Raw genomic sequence first — 20875 nt, 5'->3', positions numbered from 1 at the left:
TAATGTGGGTCACTTACTCCTCTCCACAGCTAGGCTAATGCCCCGTTTCATGGGCGATACTCCCCTCTTCAAATATAGGCTCTTTGCCCCTGCTTTGTTTGGTATTTTCACCCTCACGACCTAATTGGTGTAACTTCCTCTCTTTTTAATAGTTTAGGGTGCCTGGGAATCCCAGGAACTCCTCCTCTCCTCCCTTGGGCACCAGATGAGATGTCCACCTCTGTTCTTACTGACAGGAGTCACCACACAGCTTTGTGTCTTACGCGGCCCCTCTTTCTCTGACAGGACAAGTCACACAGAGCTGTATCACTCCACCCATTTCTTCATGACCAGATCACACACACAGAACAGTGCAATAGTCTGCCTACTGTCACAGGAGGGAATTACACAAATAAAGATACACAATCATTTACACATTAAGGGATCAGTAGCAGGACTAAAATATAGCTCTTTCGTTTATGTGTTTTACATACAGTTTCGCAAATGTTCATAATTTGCATAAAAAGTGTGGTTTGAAAACAAGATTTTGTCCTTAGTAAATCTGATGTTTTAAAACCACACTTAAAAGAGTGATTCTGAGTTGGGAACAAAGCAAAATAGCAGTAACTTTGCACCTTTGCAAATCCATGTTGCACTGCTGATGCAGAGAGATACAGATTTGGGAGGAGGGTTGTGTCCTAGCTTAAATTTTAAAAACCTGTGTAAAAACAAAGCTTTCCAGCATTTGAGGGCTATATGCAAAATAAGCCAGTATTTACCATGCATGCAGAAAAAAATGTATTTGAATCTCTTGAATTGCAACATGGTTTGTCCAAGTGTAAAGTTGCTCCCTTGCTGTGCTCCCAATGATAAATTACTTCCATTGGATTCATTGTTGGGGCTATATTAAATAACTAGTCAAATTGTAATTAGAATTATTGTTTAGCTGTAAGGTCCAAAAAATGCACTTTCTTTCTTCACATAGTAAAGACAGGACAGATTTTTAGTTTTAGATTAATTTAAAGTTAAATAAACTAAGGCCCTGATTCATAGCCGGACGCTCTGACAGAGCGCTCGCTCTGAATCAGGGCCGTCCCTGCCCCTTTTTGGAGCGGCCTCCTGGCCGCTCGCATAGCTGTGGGTGACCACCCACAGCTATAGCGAGCGGCCAAAATGATGGTCGCGATGGTCAAGACCATCGCGACCATCGGGCGTGCGACGAGACCCTGCGGTAGGGTCTCGCTGCCGCAAGCACTGGGGTGTTTTTGGCTCTATCAGAGCCAAAAGCACTCCCACTGACATCACTAGTGTCAGTAGTTTCCATGGGAACGCCTCCGTCTGGGCAGCCACGCCCCCGGCACTCCCACCAAAGGAGGCGTGCTGTCAATCACCATCGACAGCATGCCCCCTTTGTTGCGAGACCCATAACGACGGCTTGGCCGTCGTTATTCAGGTCTCGCGCATGGGCACGACAGAGCTGCCTCCGTCGTGCGCATGTGCACTTGGGCAACATCGACCCGCTTGCGAGCGCTCAGGGCTCGCGAGCGGGTCTGAATTAGACCCTAAGTCTTTTTTATCCTATACTTTATGCTACATACTCTCTGAAAATAAAATAAGACAGATAAGGTATGTTGCCAAGAGAACTGCCATTCAGTACAAGACTAGAAAACATTTTTGTCCCACACTCCATAGTGAATCAGTTACAAATCATATGCATATTTTTCGGTAATGTGAAATACATAACCTTCAGATGACCCTATTTATTTAAAGTTCTTGTCCAACTCAGTTTATCACATGCTTTACTTGTCTCTTCTTGTTTAATTAAAACAGGATGTTTTTCTTGAAAGCAGAAATTAGTTTTATGTGGTAGTAATGTACACACTGTAGGGCTGGTATAGAGTTGGTTGCAAAATAATGTAACTTGCATTTTAAAAAGCATACAGAGTAGCTGTGAAAATAAGAATTTTCACAGCTACTCTGAGCAAAGTACATGTGAAAATGCTGCAGTTTTGCATTGGTACTTTACGCAACTTTTTTGGGGTAAAAAAGCGTAAATACGTCAAGATACAGAGTATATGCATATGTTATGATGATCTGAACTACGATTGCGTAAGACCTCTAGAGTTACACTGGCGAGGTCTTCATGCCAATAACAGCCCCCCGTTGTTCCCTTAGTGCTGAATACACTCACCGTTACTTAGGTTGCCGCCTGGACTTATGCTCGGAACAGTAGAGACTTACACAGTAGCTCAGGTATCGCTGTAGATATGAGAGGATAGGGATAGGATTGGTTGGTGAATTCAGATAAAGACAAGAGTGACTGAGCCACTAATTGGATGCAGAGCAAAGTGGCTGGGTAACTGGCTGGATTGCTACACTGAGGGAATCCAAATGGTAGGGTTGCGGGTAGATATCGGAGCACTGAGGTGGCATGAGTGGCTGGCCGCAGGCTGATGTTGCTGCTCCGAGGGTATTGTGCAGCAGGCAGTAACTGCAACAATGATTAGGACTTGAACACCAGAGAAAAGGTTTGCAGGTTCAAGGCAGAGATTCTGGCAGGCAGAGGTTCTTCACAAGCATGAACAGGACCAGGGGCTTACACACTAGGCATAAGCTATCACCGGCAGTGAGGCTCAGTCCTCACTGCTTAATAACTAGAACTGCAGCCAATCAGGGAGCCTGCTTGGCCAAGTTCCCCTGAATGATCAGTCTCTGCAGCTGCTGGGCAGTGGCCGCGGGTGCAGGAATTGCATTGCATTGAGGCAGGTGATGTAGCTGTCCAGTGTCCCGGTTGCTTAGCAACCAGCGGCCCTGTCGGACCTTGTTGCCAGAAGCTGTGGTGTCCTGGTTGTTGCTAAGCACTGGTGGTGGCTTGTGACAGCATATACTGATGGAAACTGACAAATATACCTGATTTATGGCAACCATATTTACACATCATCCAAAGTTTCCCACAAACAGGGCCATAGCTAGGGTAGTGCGGCCGGTGCCATCACACAGGGCACCACAGGTCAGGGGTTGCTGTTTGGGCCTGTCAAATTTCTGTTTATTATCATTCTTGCTTGTAGATTCCTCTTATTTCATCCCCAGCATCTCCTGGCTTCTCCTATCTCTTCCCTGACCTTCCCCATGAAGCCATGGCCATTTATTGGTTGCATTATGTCCCTTTGAAAAATGAGGGGGGCGCCAATGCTCTTTCTGGCACAGGGCACCAAAAAGTTTAGTTACGACTCTGCCCACAAATACATATATATCCTCAAACTCATTATCATTACAAATTTATACACTCCTGGCTATTGCCAGTTTACTATATACACACTTATATATGATTACTGGATAATTATGGTGTATTGAAACATTCCTATTACAATTTTTATTTGTTTATAAAACCACTTCAATGTACTTTTTCACTTATACAAAAATATAATATAGAATATTAAACTTTTATAAAATCAAATCAATATTAGAAAATCACATAAGATTCTGACTACACTTATTATGACACATAAGCTGCAAAGATCCATAGAGATTTAATGTACCGATGTGTCCTCGCTCATCTAGCGTCCATATGACATGTAGTGCAACCAGCTAGTAACGAGTTGCTTCTCATACATCTGTGCCAAATGCATCGTAACCTATTCAGACACAACGTGACAGTCACAGCATAGTGTACTGAGACGCCAGAGAGTGTAAAACTGGGTTGCGTCACCAGATGTCGCTTTTGATAAATGTCATTGCGCATGTGTGAAATACAGTGTATCCAATGTAGTGAAATTATGCTTTTAGCTGCGATTTAGTATGCAGCGACTTGTACGGAAGCATCTCAGATTCCGCTGCTTGTGTACAAAGTCACTATGAAGTTGCACACTTAAATGTACTGTAAATAACCAGAGCAGCAGTGAACATGGATTTTATTTTGTTTGTTCCTGCAAAAAGTTGCACGACGCACTGCTAATAAGTCATGCACACAATAACCCTATGCAATAAAATTGAGAAGCGAAGGGCATATTTACAGTAAATCCCTGGAGAGAAATAATCAATAAGTGTGGTGGGAGAGGACAACTATTTTATTACAGTAAATGGCATCACAGGTGGGGTGTGCAGCACCTGAAGGGCTGGCTGTAGTCAATTAGTGGTATGGTCAATGCTTAACATAGTGTTCAACCAGGACAGAGGTATGGAAGAATAATTAAAATTTGTGATTGTGTTAGCAATACTCTGTTATATACAGTACTGTATATTTTATTTTGCTTGTTCATGTGAAAAAGTCACAAAAGCGACTGCTAATAAGTCGCATACACAGTAATTGAATAAAGTTGCACACGCAGTGTTTAATAAAATGAGATGTTAATGGGACTTGTACTTTAGTCGACTGCTGAACATACAAAGTCACACAGATGTACTCTAGTTGACTGCTCAGGATGGAGTCCATACAGTCTTTTAGCAAGAAGTCTCACAGTTGACGGTTATTGCTTATTGGCTTGAAAAATGTTGTGCTTCTACAGAAGTTGTGGGGTCATTCCATGATGAAACATGTTAAGCTAAACCCTACTGGATACAGTTATTGTTCCAAGTTAATACCATCTGGACCAGCCTATTCACTTATTCGGAGAAACTTCCTTGTGGATGCCATTTTTCAAGCCTGTGATGACCACAAGCTCCTGCCACACTACGAGATTTCTTGCTATTAGATTGTACAGACTCCATCTAAGCAGGTAATATTCATTCCATTGCTGGACATTTATCCGGATTAACAGTTAAATTGTGCACAATTGGATTACTATATTAAGTCCAAAGTATGGAACTTTATTGAATATCTACTATCGTTGCATATGTATGTCATTTGAAAATTCACATGTTGAAATTTATTGCATTAGAGAATGTATTTTTTTTATTCTTAAAGTATATATTTATATAATACATAGTACAGGTGTTATTTGTAATAATAAAAAGTTTATTACTTTCTATTAACCAAGACATGTTTTTTTTAATGCATTTCAAAACAATTTTCTATTATAATTCTTACTATTATATTCAGATAATATTTGCGCTATTTTCCTTTTGTATTTTCTATTTCTGTTTGTATTTTAAAAGATTGACCCCCTCCTTCTGAACATCTGCACTTCTGACAGTGCCATTGTGGTCAACCATCTATTATGTCCGAAAACTTTTGGAGCTTGATATCCCCATACAATAATATTGTTACAGCGGGCCAGATCAGTTCTGAAAGGTAAGGAAGAGATAATCGTGATATCTCCTGCATTACCTTTATAATGAATGGCCCTGATACTATATTTTCACCTACTCTTGTAGAAATTAAGGGATGATGAATAGGCCAAGTGACAGTATTAATGCAAGTTAATTGAACATATTAAATTCAGAATGATTTTGGACATATATTTTTTAAAATCTATTGCTAAAAGAAACTTATTGGGAGTCATAGCAGGTATAAAGGACCATTGTTAGTATTAGTCGCTACTAGAACCTCATAATTAATTTCGCCAACTGAAAAACTTCATAAAGCTTACAGTCTATTTATTGGATATGGAGTTTGCAGTTTGCATTATACTCAAGTTTAACAAAGCAAACACTTTGCAAGACTTTGTATACTAATATCGTGTTGATAGTATAAATATTTTAATACAGGCTTCAGCAAAGTTTGTCTTCTATTTTATCATTAGCAAGCAGTCTGGAAATTGGATCGGGCTTTTTTCATCCAGGTACAATAAAAGTGTCACAAGTGAAAAAAAGAGGTTTGGCAAGATTCGCTATTCCACTTTTTCTGTGTCAGCAAATAATAACTATTATTGTACTAGCACTGTGCACCCCATGATTATACCAGCAGTATGTACCAAAATGTTATGCCAGGACTGTGCACCCCATGGTTATATCAGCAGTATGCACCCCATGATTATACCAGCAGTATGCACCAAAATGCTATACCAGCACTGTGCACCCCATGATTATACCAGCACTGTGCACCCCATAACTATACCAGCACTGTGCACCCCATGGTTATACCAGCGCTGTGCACACCATGATTATACCAGCAGTATGCACCAAATTATTTTACCAGCACTGTGCACCCCATGGTTATACCAACACTGTGCACCCCATGGTTGTACCAGCGCTGTGCACCCCATGATTATACCAGCAGTATGCACCAAATTGTTATAACAGCACTGTGCACCCCATGATTATACCAGCACTGTGCACCCCATAATTATACCAGCACTGTGCACCCCATGGTTATACCAGCACTGTGCACCCCCTGGTTATACCAGCACTGTGCACCCCATGGTTATACCAGCACTGTGCACCCCATAACTATACCAGCACTGTGCACCTCATGGTTATACCAGTGCTGTGCACCCCATGATTATACCAGCAGTATGTACCAAATTATTTTACCAGCACTGTGCAGCCCATGGTTATACCAGCACTGTGCACCCCATAATTATACCAGCACTGTGCACCCCATGGTTATACCAGCACTGTGCACCCCATGGTTATACCAGCACTGTGTACCCCATGGTTATACCAGCAGTATGTACCAAATTGTTATAACAGCACTGTGCACCCCATGATTATACCAGCACTGTGCACCCCATGATTATACCAGCACTGTGCACCCTATGGTTATACCAGCACTGTGCACTCCATGGTTATACCAGCACTGTGCACCCCATGATTATACCAGCAGTATGCACCAAATTGTTATAACAGCACTGTGCACCCCATGATTATACCAGTACTGTGCACCCCATGATTATACCAGCACTGTGCACACCATGATCATACCAGCACTGTGCACCCCATAACTATACCAGCACTGTGCACCCCATGATTATACCAGCACTGTGCACCCCATAATTATACCAGCACTGTGCACCCCATGGTTATACCAGCGCTGTGCACCCCATGATTATACCAGTGCTGTGCACCCCATGATTATACCAGCAGTATGCACCAAATTATTTTACCAGCACTGTGCAGCCCATGGTTATACCAGCACTGTGCACCCCATAATTATACCAACATTGTGCACCCCATGGTTATACCAGCAGTATGCACCAAGATGCTATACCAGCACTGTGCACCCCATGATTATACCAGCACTGTGCACCCCATAACTATACCAGCACTGTGCACCCCATGGTAATACCAGCGCTGTGCACCACATGAATATACCAGCAGTATGCACCAAACTATTATACCAGCACTGTGCACCCCATAATTATACCAGCACTGTGCACCCCATGGTTATACCAGCACTGTGCACCCCATGGTTATACCAGCACTGTGCACCCCATGATTATACCAGCAGTATGCACCAAATTGTTATAACAGCACTGCACCCCATGATTATACCAGTACTGTGCACCCCATAATTATACCAACACTGCACACCCATGGTTATACCAGCACTGTGCACCCCATGATTATACCAGCACTGCGCACCCCATGGTTATACCAGCACTGTGCACCCCATAATTATACCAGCACTGTGCACCCCATGGTTATATCAGCACTGTGCACCCCATAGTTATACCAGCGCTGTGCACCCCATAATTATACCAGCACTGTGCATCCCATGGTTATACCAGCACTGTGCATCCCATGGTTATACGAGCACTGTGCATCCCATGGTTATACCAGCGCTGTACACCCCATGATTATATCAGCAGTATGCATCAAATTGTTATAACAGCACTGCACCCCATGATTATACCAGTACTGTGCACCCCATAATTATACCAACACTGCACACCCATGGTTATACCAGCACTGTGCACCCCATGATTATACCAGCACTGCGCACCCCATGGTTATACCAGCACTGTGCACCCCATGGTTATACCAGCACTGTGCACCCCATAATTATACCAGCATTGTGCACCCCATGGTTATACCAGCACTGTGCACCCCATAATTATACTATCACTGTGCACCCCATGGTTATACCAGCACTGTACACCCCATGATTATATCAGCAGTATGCTGATATAGCACTGTGCAGCCAATGATTATACAAGTACTATGCAGTCTATGATTATGCCAGCACTGCGCACACCAAGCTTATACAAGTTCTGTGCACCCATGATTCATGCCAAGATCGTTTTTACTAGGCAAAATCTTACACAACCTCAAAAGTCTAGGAGGAGAGCATTATGTATTTGGAGAGTCAGGACCAGGTTAGCTCTTTGTAAGACACATCACATTTTAGTCTGACAGGCACAACATACTGTACTCACCAACTTCTTGGGGGACTTTGCATGTAAAGATTTTGGATTTTAGTTAGTGTTATTGGCAGGCTCTGAATGGTCTTGACCCCCAATATTTAAACAAACTACATACCTCACTGTCTTGCCGGGAGATTAGTTGGATGTCCATTGCACAGAGAGGAACAAGGGGCCTGATTCAGAGCCGGACACTCTGACAAGAGTGCTCGCTCTGAATCAGGGCCCTCCTACCTAAAATTGGAGCGGCCTCCTGGTCGCTCGCATAGCTGTAGGTGACCACCCACAGCTTATGCGAGCAGCCAAAAAGTAGGCCGCTACTGCGGTAGGGTCTCGCTGCCGCAAGCCCAGGAGTGCTTTTGGCTCTATCAGAGCCAAAGCACTCCCACTGACATCACTAGTGATGTCAGTGGGGCCGGCCCCAGACAATAGGCGTTCCCATGGGAACGCCACTGTCTGGGCAGCCACGCCCCCAGCACGCCCACCAAAGGGGGCGTGCTGGCACTAACCATCGACAGCATGCCCCCTTTGGTGCGAGACCCATAGCGACGGCTTGCGCACTAGAACACCATCGACCCGCTTGCGAGCGCTCAGCGCTCGCAGGTGGGTCTGAATCAGGCCCAAGGTACGATACATGTAGGTAGGTAAATTCTTGGAAGGGGATGTAGTTAATAGACCAACGAGCTAAATGCCACCGGCCTATATCCCGACTGTTAAAGCCAGACGGGGGACTTTAGATAGGCCTCGAAATACCAATGCCTATTTTAATCCCGACGCTGGAAGACAGACAGACACCAGACCAAACGAGGTAAGTCTGGGCGTCTTAGCCGTTTTATGTTTAGGGACTCCCGGGGAGACTTAGGGTTAGGCAACTCACGGGAGGGTTAGGCTAGGGGAAAGGGGAGTTAGGGTTTGGTGTCACTGGGGGGAGGTTAGGGTTAGGCACCCCACCACGAGGGTTAGGTTTAGGGTGTGGGAAGGGGGGTTAGGTTTAGGCACCCCTGGGGGGGGACTTACAGTTAGGCACCACCTCGGGGAGTTTTAGGGTGAGGCACCACTAAAGGAGGGTTGCGGGGGAGAGGGAAGGGTTAGGGTATTTTCCAGCGCTAGTCAGCATCTTGTCCTGTTGGGCTTCTGCTGCCGGGATTTGAACAGCCGCTGGTATTTTATCCCTATTCCCTTGGAAGTTATGGTGAAATTAACATCTGGGATAATAAAACAAAGTAGGAGAAAGTGGGGACAAATCTGAAGTAAAAAGGGGAAAAATTGGAATAGTAAAATGTCTGTAAGGGTTTAATTTTGGAGTTTCCAGACAGCATTGCCTAATTTGACTACAGCCCTCTGTCCTCACTCACCTATGTTATGTATAGACTGGACATATGTACAAGTAATTTTCACAGCCCCCTTCACCAGCAGCCAAATCCAGGGCCGTAGAAAGCATTCTTGGGCCCGTCACAATTGGGGGCGTGACCTAACAGCGGGAGGCATGGCCATGCCCCCTTTGAAAGAAAAAAAGAAAGTGCTGCGCACTGAGGAGGGGGGAGGCACTGCAATCTCCTCAGCCAGGCACAAATCCAGGGGGGGTGCGATCAGTGTGATCGCTCCCACCCACAGACAAAGGAGAGGAGAGAGAGGAGACTGCTTCTGCTGCACAGTGGCGGCAGTCTACCTGGTCCTGCTGCTGTTTGCTGGGCTTCTGACAGGTTAAAGGGAGAAGGGGCAGTGTCGTACCTGGGCCCCCGCTGGGCCCCTCTAACAAGCGCCCCCCCTCTGGGCTTCCTTAGGTTAAAATATAATGGAAAAAATTAAACATTATGGGGTCTATTCACTAAGCCTTGGAGAGAGATAAAATGGAAAAAGTTAAGTCCCAGGCAATTGGCTCCTAACTGTCATTTTTGAAACACAGCCTGTAAACTGACAGTTAGGAGCTGATTGGCTGGGACTTATCTTTCTTCATTTTATCTCTCTCCAAGGCTTTGTGAATAGAACCTTTATTAAGTATACATAGCTTTGTTAAAAAGAAGTGACTTAAGCCGCGTACACACTGGACGATATTTTGAATTACATGAATTATATCGCATTCAATATCGTCCAATGTGTACGCCGTCAATGGCCAATGACGCGCGCTCCCGCGGGTCGTTGATATATTTTGTCATTTGTACATGCAGCCCAATTTGGTCAATGTCGTTGACGATATCAAGCATATCATTCAGTGTGTACATGACCAACGATCCACAACCAACGATATTGGAGTATATTGCAACTCCCCTTCCTCTATTTTGTCCTCTTCTGCAGAGCTGGAAGAAGCAGAAATAGAGAGGGGAGCATATTTCATAAAACAAAAGTGGTAAGTAGTTTAAACACTATCCACCAATGTGTTTACACTGTCCACCAAAGTGTCCACTGCCCACCAATGATCCCACTGTACACCAATGTTTTTACACTGTCCACGAATGCGTCCACTGCCCACCAATGATCCCACTGTCCACCAATGATTCCAGAGTCCACCAATTTATATAGAGTGCCATGTGCCTGCTGGCCACCCCTGTCCACCAATATAAATAGCACTGTGCACCTATGTTAATATATAGAGTGCCATGTGCCCGCTGGCCCCCGCTGCCCCCTGCTGCCCACCAATGTAAATAGCACTGTCCACCTATGTTAATATATAGAGTGCCATGTGCCTGCTGGCCCCCGCTGCCCACCATTGTAAATAGCGCTGTCCACCTATAGGCCCCCATACACGGTGCAATTGTTTACATGATTTGGCCATTTTTAAACAATCGGAACGACCAATTGTGTAAAAAGTGGCGTGTGTGGGGATGATCATGATGCCAATGTGCGTCCTCGGTGTAACGTCATCATAACTCAAATGAACATGCAGTAAGATTTCGACCTATCGCTCAGGATTTGACACACATCGTTCCGTGTGTGTGCATGATGAACGATGGCCAATAGCATGTAGCAGGGATCAGGGAGATCCGTGCTACATGCATTCACAGAAGCACAGACGGTCTCACTGATCCTGTCTGTGCTTCAATGTTAAAGAAAAATGACAGCCTGTTAAGAAAAAACAAAAAACGGCGTGGTCCCCCCCCAAAATGCAACCAGCCCTGGGCTTTGACCCAGGGCTGGTTGTACAAAATACGGGGGACAAAAGACATAGGGGTCCGCCATATTTGAGCACAACCAGCACCGGGCTCTGATAAGGAACGGGTTCTGGAAATACAGGGGAAAAAATTAAAAGGGTCCCCCTGTATTTTCCAGAACCAGCACCGGACTTTCTTCTAGCGGGGGGCTAATGCCACAGCCAGGGGAGCCCTTTCACCGGGTCCCCCAGCCGAAGTATTAATCCTGACGACTAGTCAGTCCAGGCTGGGTATTCCTGGGGTGCTGGGGACCCCCCCCAATAAAGGGGTCTCCTCTCCAGGGCACCCCAGGCCTAGGCTGATAGCCCAGGGCTATCCCTGGCACCCCTGGGTGGTGGGTGCCGGGTTGATTATGTAGTGTAGTGCATTCAAAAGTGTTGAAAATATTGCCTTTTGCTTTGGAACTGCAGGTCCCAGCAAGCCTTCTCTGCATACTGGTACTTGGAGAACCACAAGTACCTGCATGTGGGGCATTACAGGTCTGCTGGTACCTGTAGTTCCACAGCAAAAGCAATATTAAAATCAACACAGGACACACACACACACCATACAAAGTATAAGTTTATTAAACATACATGCACTCACACATGTACACATACTCACCTATGTATGCCTGTAGCCATCACGTCCCCTTGTCCAGTAGAATCCATAGAATACCTGTAAAAAAAATATCCATACTCACAGTCTCCTATGTGAAGTTCGGATCCTCTTCGTTCCATGTAGGCAATCCATAAGGTCTTGGCAAAACAAAAAATACAAATATGCGAGCCACTGGACTCAGGGCCTGATTCAGACCTGTTCGCTAGGCTGCGTTCGCACAGTATAAAAATCCCGCAATTGCACGGCAAGACATTAGCACACACACTATGTCTTGTTGTGCGATCGCGGTATCTATTTAGACGCCCACCAGCCTGTCACAAGACACCCACATGTCATCTCCAGAAAGTGTATGAAACAATCGGTAAGATCGAGTAACATCAGACCCATACACAGCACTTGTGGCTGACCATACCCTACAGCAAGCACTGCGAGTGCTGCAGTGTGTAATTTAGCCATGTGTCGTGTATGCTGATGCTGCGTCTTAATAATGCACACCCCTGAAACGGCGTTAAGACGCACAGACATGCCTGCGTTCGCACCACCACACCCCCGTTTCCATCGATCACCACCTGCCACCACCCACAAATGGCTTGTCCTGTCACTCATTCTAGCGAGGCGTCTATGTGCAAGGGACGATCGTTTCGCGATTGCATGGACTGATTCATGCACGAGCACTGCGTCTTATACGCATGCGCAGATTGCAAACATCGGCAGGCTACGTGCAAACGCAGCCTAGTGAACGGGTCTGAATCAAGCCAACAATACCATCCTCTAAGGATTTGGGAAATTCCAACGTGTTTCAAAATCATTAGCAATTGTTTGCCAATCCTCCACTGATGATGGAAACTAGAATAAAAAGATAAAAAAAATGTCATACATGCATCATTTATTTTTGAGTTATCAGCATATACCAATAATAAGCATCAGCGAGAAACACTTGGGAGGCATAGAGTGGTGGGCAGCAGCATATACCAAAATGGGCAGCAGCCATTTTACACTTGGAAGGCATAGAGTGGTGGGCAGCAGCAGATAGCAATGAGAGTGATTCAAAAATGTTCTTTTTTTATAAATTCTGTTTTTATTGAAAAAATAAAATAAAATAGTTTCCATACAATCTTGATGAAAAAATATTTTGTTTACAAAACATTATATCAAGTCTCGACGCAGCGAGAAAAATTAACATTGCTATACATAGCAATATACAAATAAAGAGACATTCAAAGTGATATCCACATCAAGTTTCTGAACTGAAAAAACAAAGGGAGCTACTAAAAGAAAAAAAAAGGAAAGAGAGAGAGGGGAGGGGGGAAAGATAGATAAAATAGTAAAGAATAGGAATATTTGACCTTAAAGGACACTTTTGTGAAGAAAAAAACGTACAGTTTATTCATAATGAATCAGTTTGCATCAACACATGTAGAAATATAATTGGTATATGTGCTCGTTAATTTGTAGTCAAACCAAGGGTACCAAGTGGACATAAAAACAGACCGTTTGTCTACTGAAGATAAAAGAAGGTCCTCCATTGACATAGTACTCTATTCTAGAAAACCATGTCTTGCGGGTAGGGGGGATAGATGATCTCCAGAGAGTGGGTATCGACGCTCGAGCAGCATTACTTACGTGGCGTAACAGAGATTTTTTATATTGTGACAGTGGAGAATGATTTAACAACCAGAAGGCTGGATCTGTAGGGATAGGTATTGCAAGTATGTCATTGGAGGTTGCAATGACATCTTCCCAAAGGGCTTTATGAGAGGACAGGACCACCATATATGTAGTAGACATCCTACTGAATCAAGGCATCTCCAACATTTAGCTGATATTGAAGAATACATTGTGTGTAGTAACAAAGGATGTCTCTACCAGCGCATTAGAATCTTATATTGGGTTTCTCTAGTTTGAATACATACAGAGCTACTGTGGGCTTTGAGGAATATATTTTCCCAGTCTTTTTCTGTTAGGTTTAAATTAAGGTCTCTTTCCCAAACTAAGGTGAAGTGGGGAGAGGTCCGGGAGCCCTGATGTTGTAATAATTTATATATAGTGGAAATCGTATGCGTAGGATTTGAAGGAGCTACACAGGTCTTCTCAAATTGTGTCAACTCCCTAGATGCCTGTGTGAGTCTAGAACCCGATTGGAGTTAATGTCTGACCTGTAAAAACTTCCAGAAGTCTTTTTGTGGGATATCCCATTTAGTCTTAATATCAGAGAACTGTTTCACACCGCTGGAAGTCACCAGTTGACCAACCCTAAAGAGCCTTTCAACTGCCCAGCCCGAAAAGTGTTATCATTAATGTCTGAAGAACATACAGTAGCTTAGGGAGAGTGTTCATCTTGACGACACCTATCCTACCCAACCACGAGAGTTCTTTATAATGCCATCTGCTAAAGTCTGCTTGTAGTACTTTAAGAAGTGGTGTGTAGTTTAATGAGACTAATAAGGACAAGTTTCGAGGCAATTTGATATCTAAATATGTGATATGTGAGTTCTGCCATTGAAAGGGGAAAGGACGTTTCAACCCCACCATATGTAAGGGAGAGGTTGAAATATTAAGGCCGCATGATTTGGACATGTTAATTTTAAAATTGGAAAGTAAACTATATGAGTCCAACTCACGCATCAGATGGGGAAGGGAAGCCTCAGGGTATGAGATCAGTGCCAGAATGTCATCTGCAAACATGGCTAGCTTGTACTCCACGTCTCACATCCAGAGGCCAGATATATGTTCATTAGCCCTGATTGATCTAGCTAGCTCTTCTATACAAAGAACAAAAATCAGTGGGGACAGGGGGCAACCCTGTCTTGTCCCATTACTTATTGAAAAGGAGTCAGAAAGAGAGCCGTTGATTCGGACCCTAGCAGTGGACATACTGTACAGGGCTAAAATCCTATGCAATGCTTCAGAACTCAGCCCGATATGCTCCAGCACAGACCTCATAAAATGCCAGTTAACCCTATCAAATGCCTTCTCGGCATCAGTGGAAAGCATAATAGTAGGAATCTGACCTCTGGAAGCTAAATGGATTAGGTTTAGGACTTTAGTGGTGTTATCCTTCGCCTCTCGGGCAGGGACAAATCCCACCTGGTCGCTATGTATTAGTGAGGAGAGTAGGTCATTCAGTCTATTTGCCATTATTTTTGCAAATAATTTTATATCCACGTTTAAAAGGGAAATGGGTCTCCAACTAGAGCATACCGAGGGATCCTTACCCTGTTTGGGGATCACAGTTATGTGAGCTTCTAAGGACTGGGGGGAAAAATGAGTATCTACTGATGATGCATACTGTTTTTATTAATATAATTATTTATTTTATATAAAAGATAAGGAAAGAAAAAAAAAACAATTTTTAAAAGGTTTTTTTTTTTTTAAAAGCCGCTTATTTTTTTTTTTATTTACTTTTTTTTCATTTACTATTTTTAACATAGATCAATAGGAATTAACTAACAATAGTACTTAGCGCTCAACCATCCTATTACCTTGTCTAAATCGAACTACACTGAGCTGCTTACATATATACAGCGCAGCATACTATTATCTACCTCACTTTGACAAAATACTGAGTATACTGCTGCTATACAAACATGCCACAAACATTGTATACAAAACAAAGATCTAGAAGGTCAAATTTGGAAGAAATTTTTACAGTTTTCTAGTAGGAAAACAGAAAAGCTATCTAAAAGACACGATGAAAATACTACAGGTGTTGAACAATACAGAATGGCAAGATGACTACACTCTCTGCACAAGTGATATAAAATCATTATACACGGCAATAGTTCACGAGGCAGGATGTGAAGCAGCCCGCCAATTTTTATCAAATCAAACTGACATTTCAAATAGTCAGTTTAATTTTATTATGGCCAATATTGATTTTATCCTGACACATAATTATTTCTGGTATGGAGGAGAATTTTATCTACAGAAACACGGCACCGCTATGGGCACACCTTTTGCAACAAGTTTTGCAACTTTGTTTGTGGCATGGTGGGAGGACGGTAATATCTGGAACAATAACGAATATCTCACGAAAATTATCAGCTGGCACCATTATATAGATGACATCTTTTTTATTTGGAAGGGTACAAATGAAGATTTGAAAGATTTTATGACACATGAATAATAACAACTTGAATCTTGAATTCACAACTACCAATAGTGCAGAAATGGTTGTATTCTTGGATCTAGAGGTATATATAAAAATTTGAAAAATCAACACAAGAACCCATATAAAAAAGGTTAATGGGAACAATATGTTGGCATACAAGAGCAACCACCACAAACAGTGGATAAGAAATATACCTGGAGGCCAATTCCGTCGATTAAAAAGAAACTGCACAGAAAATTCAATTTTTAAAGAACAAAGCAATGCAATGAAGAATAAATTCATACAAAAAGGTTATAGAGAAGAATACCTACAAGATCAGTTAAGTAAAGTGATAAAACTTGATAGAAATGACCTCATAACCTACATACACCTAAACCATTAAGAATGGAGGATCAAGTTTAATTCATTACCCAATATAATAACAACTTTAAAGAAATAGAGAAAATCCTGAATACTCATTGGCATGTGTTATTACTAGATGAAAAATTAAAAAAGGGAATTCCACAAAAACCAAAAGTGATTTATCAGAAAGTGAAAAATCTTAAACAACATTTAACACAAAGTTACATCCCCCCCAAAAAAGAAAAAGTCCAAAGAGAAAGAAAAGGATTCTACTATTGTCTTAATTGTCCTGGATGTAAAAATCAGAAAGAAAATACTCAACCAATCCCATGCTTTAAATCAAAAATTACAAATGAAGAATTCAATATCAAGGACAAAATAACAGGCAACACGGAAGGTGCTATCTACCTATTAGAATGCCCTTGCGAAATGCAATATATAGGACAAACAAAAAGGAAAATCAGAATTCGGGTGGCAGAGCATCTCTACAACATCAAAAGAGGACTCCAAACTCATAGTGTATCGGCCCATTTTGCAAAGAAGCATAATAAAGACATCTCCGGTCTGAAATTCATAGGAGTCCAAAAAATCACGCCTAATTGGAGAGAAGATTACTTTAAAACGTAATGAAACAAGATGAATCTACCAAATGAAAACCTTAGAACCGGAAGGACTAAATATTGATATTGAGCTCAAAGCTTTTTTATAATCATGTAATACACACACAACAAATCTTATAATTTTTAAACCTTTTATTATTTATTTATTTTTATTTATTTTACTTTTTTTTTTTTAAATTTATTTTATATTTTATAATCTTAATTTGTGTATATATATATATATATATATATATATATTTCTGTTAAAAGTCAAGCCAGTTTTTATTCCCATCCTTCTCCCCCCCTTTTTTCCTTCATTCCCTACTTTTCTATTCTACCCTATTCATTTCTAAGAGACCTTAATGATGTGACTAATAGAAACATATGGTTACCACCAAATATAGGAAATATAGGTCAATATTTTTAATTTCAATAAAGTTTGCTATTTAAACAACACCCATTCATTAAGAAAATATCCTAGACAAAGCATCTTGAAGGACATGAAACATTGGAAGACAGAGCAGAGCAGTGTGCAACTCTAAGCAGGACCAAGAGAGCAGCAAGCCGCCGGCAAGTGACGTCATCACCACCCGCTGTGGCATGCTTCAGTTGGATCCCTGCAGAGTTTTCTGGACAGCAAAGGAGGAGAAGATCGCATGCTGCAAGAGTCCCAGAGTAACCCACAGGTAGGGGCAGTCAGGGACAGTAGCTAAAATATCTCGATCCCTCCTAATCATCTGGACATTGGATATCATTTCACCTCCTGCTCTAACATTGTTTTTAAAAGAGTTTTAAACATTGGAGTCTCTCTTTTTACCTATCCTAATACCCTCTTCCCCTCCCTGCTTGTCTTGCTGGTGCATACTGTTTTTATTTAATTATTTATTTTACATAAAAGAGAAGGAAAGGAAAAAAAAACATATTTTTTAAAGATTTTTTTTTTAAAAGCCCCCTCTTCTTTTTTTTATTTACTTTTTTTAATTTACTATTTTTAATATAGATCAATAGGAATTAACTAACAATAGTACTTAGCGCTCAGTCATCCTATTACTTTGTCACAATTGAAAGCTTGCAGAAGTCTGGGGGCCAAGATATCTTTGAATATTTTATAATAAACTATGGTGTAACCATCTGGCCCCGGGCTCTTGCCCGATGGCATAGATGAGATGGCATGTTCCAATTCTTGAAGAGTAAAGGGCTTTTCAAGTGCTTCGCGATCAGAAAGCGAAAGGGTGGGGTAGGTTACAGCTGCTAAGTATTCTTTAGCATTTAATAAGCAGGAAGCAGGGTTTGCTGTTTTAGGGGCTTTATTTAGATTATATAAAGTTGTTTAATATTTTTTAAAACAAGAAGCTATTTCGGGGGTCTTAAAATGGAGAGAACCAGTTTCATCTTTCATGGAACTGATAAATTAATTTGCCCTCTGAGACCGGAGCGCTTGTGCGAGCAGATGACCCGGTTTGTTTCCCCATTGATAATATCTACTCTTACATCTACGGAGAGAAAGCTGGGCATTATCAGAAAGCAGTTTCTTCAACTGAGTTCTGGCTTCTGTCAGCTCAGAAAACTTTGGCCCAGACAATGTGGATTTATGTGAGGACTCTCTTTGCTATGTGTTGCATTTTCTGCTTTTTCATATGGGAGCCAAGTTGAATAATCTTGTCTCGCAAGACGCACTTATGAGCTTCCCTTAAAGTAATTTTAGAGACATCCTCAGTGTCGTTAATTGAAAAATAATCAGTCAGGGTTTTGTTAATATCATCTCTACAAGTAATATCCTGCAGTAAAGATTCATTCAGGTGCCATGTCCATTGACTAGGATATTGATGCCGAGCTGACAGAGTTATTGATATAAGGGCATGGTGCCAACCAGGTAATTGAGCCAATCGAAGCATCTAAAAGGAGTGGGAGGTGTTTGTGACTTAGGAACAGAAAATCCAGTCGTGTGTATGTTTGGTGGGGGTGAGAATAAAATGAATAGTCACGGCCTGATGGGTGAGAGACCCTCCCGGGTCCTCCTGACCTTACTATATTTCTGTTGGGAATATCTGGGGGCTTTAGTCAAGATATCAAAGGTAGGGTCAAGAGTCCAATTAAGGTCTCCCCCCAGCACTACAATCCCGGAGCACAGAGATTCAAGCTGCAAAAGGTGGGATTGAAAAAAGGAGGCTTGGTCTTGATTAGGGGCATAGACCACAATAAAGGTATAGGGTTGGTGGTATATTCTACAATTTAATAGGAGTATCCTACCTGGGACTGGTTTGTGAACCAAAGTTATGGAAATTTGCAGATTTTTTGAAAATAAGATCGCTACTCCCTTGGATTTACTGTCTGGGGTGTTGCAGTAATATGCGAGTGGGTAGCGATGATTGGTTAGGGAAGGGCTGTGGGCCAAAATTTTAAAGTGAGTCTCCTGTATTAGTGCAACATCTACCCTATCCACCCATACGGATCTCAGCAATGTAGATCTTTTCTCAGGTATAAAGAGGCCCCGAGCATTGATCGAGTGTATTTAATTGTCAGGCTGTATATAGATGCTAAAATGTAACACACAACAATTAAAGTGCTACTACTTTACTTTGTACATCTCTCATGTAAATAACACAAACAATCTATTTTCTGTCACAGAGATAGATGTATGAAGGACTTAATTTTTACATAACATCAGGTCATCTTATACTGACACATTCCGCAGCACATATCCTAACCCACTGCTCCATGCTCCTTCCTCACTATCTACCCCTCTGTGTCGCCCCTGTCTGTCTGCCCTTCCCCTTTAGAATGTAAGCTCTCACGAGCAGGGCCCTCATCCTCACGTGCTTCTCCTCCCCCTACTTATAGTATAATTTACTCCTAACTCACCACAATGGCACCTAACACCTGGTTGCTCATGTCCTGCTGCTTGTGTTTTGCAGCTGAGTTTATAACCTTATCCTTGTCCTGCTCATTTATGTACTGTGTAAGGTGCTGCGGAACCTTTGTGGCGCCATATAAATAAAGGATAATAATAATAATAATTGTACTTGGGGAAGTCATGTGATTTGTGAAGATACAAATCAGACATCAGTCCTCAAATCAAAAATGTTCTTACCTCTAAGTACTGAGGCTTGAGGATGGTAAATATGGCTTTGCATGTCTCCGGAATGATGAGACCTAAAGCTATATGAGAATGCCAAACTTAAGGTCGCCAGGGATCTGCCACTCGCCAGGAAGCGCAGGGTCGCGATGAGCCTCTCAACGGCAGATATGGCCCTCCACAGCCTGGTATACTGCCTCTGGATGTAAGGCGTCCCCAGGCCAAGCAATTCCTGAAACGTTGCATCATCTATTCGCATGAAGTTCCGGGAGTCACCCGGATTAGTCTCACAAATTTCCATCAGTAGTGGTATGTGAGAGAGAAAATACCTCTTCAGCCACTCCTTCGCCCAGCATGAACGAAGCCTTCTCCTCTTCTCAGACCTCTCCCTATCTGTTAACACCACAATTCCAGCATAAGCGACCATCTCTCGATAACAATAGAGATCCATCATGAGAGATAGTAGACACAGTTTGTTCAAAGGCAAGCCAGTAACAAACCAGAGCAAATTAGCAATGCAACAGCGTTCAGCAGGTATAAACCAAACCAAACTAGCCACAGAGCATAAATGCAATGATTTAAAATGGCCGCCAACTATTTATCCCCTCATGAAAGCCCCACCCACCACTTAAAAAACCACCAGATAGTATATACCCCTCAAATATCGTTGATCTTTTGCGAAATCGTTTGTAAAATCGTTCAGTGTGTACGGTTGATATTGTTCATCCTGGACACCGGGAAGTTCAAGGGAAATTGTTCAGCGATATTGTTCAGGATGT

Source organism: Taudactylus pleione, unplaced genomic scaffold (assembly GCF_031769625.1).
Source record: "Taudactylus pleione unplaced genomic scaffold, aTauple2 ptg000040l, whole genome shotgun sequence".
Lineage (NCBI taxonomy): Eukaryota > Metazoa > Chordata > Amphibia > Anura > Myobatrachidae > Taudactylus > Taudactylus pleione.
The sequence above is the reverse complement of the archived record's forward strand: the minus strand, read 5'-3'. Positions refer to the sequence as shown.